The 5,411-nt window shown below is 55.6% G+C and overlaps 1 long non-coding RNA gene across 1 annotated transcript; it reads left to right on the top strand.

Annotated features, from left to right (window-relative positions):
* The first annotated feature begins 1,588 nt into the window (after positions 1–1,588).
* Positions 1,589–5,044, top strand: LOC138841819 (uncharacterized). Its single transcript, XR_011376509.1, has 3 exons — positions 1,589–1,640; positions 3,798–4,076; positions 4,805–5,044. It is a non-coding gene; the product is annotated as an uncharacterized lncRNA (long non-coding RNA).
* Positions 5,045–5,411: the final 367 nt, after the last annotated feature.

Raw genomic sequence — 5,411 nt, 5'->3', positions numbered from 1 at the left:
CTCCAGCCCCTTCTTGATGACTTCTAGAGTCTTCCTGAGGTTCAGGTGCAGGCTTTTCTTCTGGAAGGCTCCACTGGTGGCTCCTGCTTCTCTGCCTGGATGATGATTAATTGTCTCTGTTTTGTTTTGGTGTGTTTTGTTTTCTCTTCCAGGCCAACCCGGAGTCCTGGGTTCGCCATGTGACTGGATCCTGGGTCACCTGAAAAATCTCAGTGCTTATCAAGTACAGACATTTGTGCTGTAGACTGTATCTTCCTCCTGCCTGTCTCTCACCACTGAAGTTGTGTTTGGGCGTAAAGGTGTTAGGTAATTAGGCTCTCTCTCTCTGCTTGTTCAGCCTCTGGCACCACCGTTTAACTCCCTGTGTCTTCGAGTCTGGCTGCCCTAGGTAGCTCTGTGGGTAACTCCAACTGCTGACTCCTTTGCGGGAGGCTTATCTCACTCCTTCAGCTTTGTCAGTGCTGTAGTGGATGTCAACCTTGCTTGCCTTTTGAAGGCTGAGTAATATTCTGCTGCCTACGTGCCCCATTTTGTCATCCACCCATCAGTGGACACTTGACTTGCTTCCACCCCTTGGCCACTGTGAATAATCCTGCTTGAATCTCGGCTTTCAGTTTTTCCAGTCTCCATGACTACATCTGAACAGCTTTATTGGCTATGTGCCAGCTAAACTAAGAAGCTAATATAGCTGCCCTTTACTGAGTCAGACAATGTGCCTGGCCAGGTTTGAGGGTCAGGCTGAAGCCCGGGTGAGGATGCTGCCCCCTAGAAGAAGGCTACGTGCTGGGCACTGGTGGCTCACGCCTGTAATCCTAGCTACTCAGGAGGCTGAGATCTGAGGATCGCGGTTCAAAGCCAGCTTGGGCAGGAAAGTCCATGAGACTCTTATTTCCAATAAACTACCCAAAAACCAAAAGCGGTGCTGTGGTTCAAGTGGTAGAGTGTTTGCCTTGAGCTGAAATGCTGACGGATAGTGGCTAGGCCCAGAGTTCAAGCCCCATGACCAACCAAAAAAAAAAAGATGGCCAAGTGCCCACACATTCCTCCACTGAACAATCATCCAACTTAACAATTCTTCAGCTTTGCAATGGTGTGAAAGCAGACACAGATACCCATTTCGTGTTTGGCTTTCAGCTCAGTGTCCGACAGATTATACACGATGTCCCCACATCCAGCTAGTTGACTGTCCCCAACTGTGGGTGTGCTGAGCACATGTTCAGGGTGCATGCCTAGACTGTATTTATGGTAGAAGTGGCTAGGCTGTAGTTGCAGCAGAAGGGGCGAGGCTGTGGTTGGTTGGTATCTGGTCAGGCAGGAGCTGTCTAATCAGGCTCAAGACTTACAGTCACGGGCGTTTGCCAGGCAAATATGCCAGCTGGTGAGGGCCTACCTGTGGGCTGCTGCCCTCCAGTCTGTCCAAGTCTGGCAGGTTAGAGATGAGCACATTTGGAGGGCTGCTGAGCTCTGGAAACCCCGCCATGCTTGGCAGGTGATGTGGGTAATTGTGACACAGCGGGGAGAAGCAGAGGCCCCAAGCCGGGGGCTGGCTCTGCAGGCCGGGCCCCAAGGGGCTGGGTGAAGCGGGCTGGTGATTTCATCTTCCTGTAACAGAAGGAAGCGCAGGGCACCAGCTCAAGTGGGTGAGGACTTTGACTTTTCTTTAAATGAAACCGTTTCCAAGCTAGAGTCCTTGTGTCAGCAGGCACTGGTTTCCATGGAGACGCCCACTGACCTGGCCCCATGGTGGGGCCTTCAGGGCCAAGACTGCTGTAGGGGCCCAGTAGGCCGGGCCTGGGTTGCAGCAGTGTTGGTGTTTTGCCCTTTCTTGGGTGAGGCCTGGGGATGGGGCCTCTCAGCTCCAGGGTCATGGCTCCCTACCCAGGGCTGGAATCTGGGGCCGGGTCACCTGTGGGCAGGTAACGAGGAACAGGGCTGGGGTTGTGATAGGGGAGTCACAGAGGCCTCCTGCAGGAGGTAGCATTGGAGTGGGCCCTAGGAGACGGTTGGAGTTGAGGATGTTGTGGAATGGTGAGGTGTTTGGTAAGCTGGTGTTTCCAGGCTGCCCAAGTGGCCACTTAATGGGCGTTTCTGGGCAGCAGGTGTGGATGACCTCTTAGCCACTGCCAGCCCTGCCACCTTCCTTGGACTCTGAGCTTCCAGACTCGCCCTGTCTGCCAGGTAGTTCATGCCACTTCCAAGGGCCTCAGGGACTTGTTTCGCTGTACAGAAGTGGGGAAGGGAGCCTCCGGCTGGCCCTTTGGACGGGCAGCCCTCTGCGTCTGTTCCTGCGGGAAGGCTTGGGCTGGGCAGGGCCAGCATCCTCAACCTCTCCACGCCACTGTGTTTGCTTCCCTTGGCCTCCAGACCATGCCAGGCCAGAAATGTGGCTCCTCCCTACCTCTCTGACCCCCCCCCCCCACAACTTCCCAGGGCCACAGTTCCAGATTTCAGGAGCTCACACCACAGAGTTGCCTCAAGACTGGCTCATTGGTGGGCCTCTGGGCCCACGTTCCCCACAGAAAACACGCACCTGTCCAGCAACACATAGACTGCACCCAGTAGGGCCTGATGATAGCACGGCTTTCCTGAACCTACTGTGCGCAGGCACACGGCTGGGAGCTGTAACTGCAGGTTATTCTGCATCCTTACGCTCTCCCTGCCAAGAATGGCATTGGCTGTCCATGTTACAGATTAAAACAAAAAGAAAAGGGGGCTGGGAAGGTGGCTCAGTGGTAGAGCGCTTGCTTTGCATGCCTGAGGCCCTGGGTTCGATTCCTCAGCACCACATAAGCAAAAAGAAAAAAACTGGAAGTGGCACTGTGGCTCAAGTGGTAGAGTGCTAGCCTTGAGCTGAAGAGCTGAGGGACAGCGCCCAGGCCCAGAGTTCAGGCCCCACGACCGGACCCCAAAAACAAAACAAAACAAAAAGAACCAGAAAACACTGTAGCCCAGACGTGACTTGACTAAGTGGCTTGTCTAAGCACTCACAGCTTGGGCCAGGCAGATGTTGGATTCGAACCCAGAACTCAAAGACTTCAAAGCCTGCAGGCCTGGGCTGTGTGGCCTGTGACCGAGAGGCTCATCTTTGGCGAGGACCCGGATCGCAGGTGCTCCCTGCAGCTTCTGTTCCTCAACTGTAGGGTGTCTGCCACTGTGGGTGGGCGGGTCCCCCCCCCCCCCAGCTCTGGCTGAGACAGGCGGTGCCCGCTGCCACCGTCTCTAGGCAGCGCTGGGATGAATACTGAGGCTGATTAGCTAAATCATAACATCGCTCATGCCATGCATACTTGATGAGCCAACTGGTGCCAGGCTGCAGTGAGTGACCGAGCTCCCTGCCCCCTCCGCGGCCCCCCCCCGTCCCACTCCATGCCCCCCCCCCCCACTCCTCCATCCCTAAGCAGCCACTCTGCCTTATCTAGCACATCAAGCCCTAGGACAATGGATATAGATTGACCTTACCAGAACAGGCGGCTGTCGGTGCCAGGCGCAGCTAGGCATACTTTGCACAAATTAAAGGTGTCAGCGTGTAATTTACGGTTCAGGGAGGCAAGGGGGGGCGGTGGGGCGGGGAGGCACGCAGGCAGGTAGGGAGGGAATTTGCCCCCCCTCCCTCGCTCTAATGACAGGAGGTGCCACGGAGGTGTCATTTCCATCTCGCTTTGCTCATTTTCTCTATTCATTGCTCAAGGGTGGGAGGTGGGGAGAGGCAGCCCCCCCTCTCCTTTCTTCCACCCCCACCCCCTCCACCTCCTTCTCACCAGGCTCTGTAGGCCTCTGTGTGTGTGTGTATTTTTCAGCTAAATTACTGGTTTTACCTGAAGAGCGTGAAGTTGGTGTGCTAATTTACGGCTCGGCGGATGGAGCCGCGGTGTGGGAAGCCCCGGCGCACGACATCATTTTCCTAACACACCCCAGAGCAGCGTGACATCTCCAGTTGGGTGTGTGATGAACGTGGTCGCCGCCTCTCCCTCCCTCCCTCTCCCTGCTCCTGCATGGAGAACAGATTAGATGCTAAGTAATAGATCTCGGGTTTCCTGCCATGCCGCAGACACATACAGCACGCGGCGTGACACCGAGTAAGTTGTACATCACAAACAACAGCCTCTGCCCTTCACCGCCCGGAATTAATTTCCCATTTGCTAAATTCTCTGTTCTGCAAGTCGACCTCTTCCGGGCGGGCAGGGCCTGCTCCCCTCCTGCAAAAGGCAGAGGTGGGAGAATGGGAAAAGACAGCGAGTTGAACCCCTGCAGTGTCCCCATGAGGAAACAGAGACTGGAGGGGAGGGGTGACTTCCTGCTATCCCTCGGCGAGTTTGGGAGGGGAAGGGGGCTTAAACCAGCTCATTGGATGGGTGGGCCCTGCCCCCGGGCCTTCCTTGGAGTGGAGCCGGTGGAGAAGCTGCCTGGAGGATGTTGGGCACCTGCTGACTTGAAGCCCCTGTAATCTGCCATTCAAGGCTCTCTCGGCCCTGTCTGTGTGCCCAGCAGAGACCTCTAGGGGTGTCTGGCTGTCCCCCTCGCCCCTCCTCCCCCGGCTTGGCCAGTATGGGTACAGCAGCACTGGTGGCTACTCACCAGGTCTGCAGTTGCAGCACGAGTGCCCCAGGCTGGCCCTGCTGTCCACAAACAGTCCTGACAGCTTTGCCTCCAGGCCGGGAAAGACCCAGAGGCCTCTGCGGTGACAAGGCTGTGAACCAGCCGCCGGCAGAGCGGCACCGGGCCTTGCGAATGTCTCATGACACATTTCTTCCTTCTTGCTCCCTGCCCTTCTTCTTGTTTCTCTCCATGACTATGGGACCCATAGGCACGTCGGGTCCTGAGAGGGTCCGTGGGCACACAGACTGACAGAGCCCCTGTGGAGAACGAGGATTGGCACCAGGGAAGAGCCAAGAGCAGAGGTCTCTGTGTGTTACAGAATCGCACGCCATGCAGACCAGGGGGTCACCGGCAGCCTCCACGCATGCATCTCCCCGTGTTTGTTTATTCTGTGCGTATATACTATGAAAATGTATAAATAGGGAAATTCCAAAAGTGAGTTTTTAAAATGGAAACAGCAGCGCTCTGTGGTCTGGCCTGTTGCTTTTTGTTTTGCTCTTGAGCTTTCTTCTCCTCTGTCAAATGGGCTATGATGCCCTCTGTGTGTGTGTGTGTGTGTGTGTGTGTGTAAGAGAGAGAGAGAGAGAGAGAGAGAGAGAGAGAGAGAGAGAGAGAGAGAGAGAGAGAGAGAGAGAGAGCATCCAGGGCAGAGCTCTGCGGGGGGGGGGGGAAGAGAGGGGAAGAGGGGAGGGCACTGCGTGGTCACCATGGTGATTATCACCAGGATGGGTCCAGTCCTTTCTCACTCACATTAAGGAAACACAACTCTGAACACCATGGATGGAACCCCCATTTCCTAGGCTTTTCCCGCCATC

This window comes from Dipodomys merriami, unplaced genomic scaffold (assembly GCF_024711535.1).
Source record: "Dipodomys merriami isolate MVZ:Mamm:240054 unplaced genomic scaffold, mDipMer1.0.p SCAF_33, whole genome shotgun sequence".
Lineage (NCBI taxonomy): Eukaryota > Metazoa > Chordata > Mammalia > Rodentia > Heteromyidae > Dipodomys > Dipodomys merriami.
This window is presented reverse-complemented; position numbering and strand designations above follow the sequence as displayed.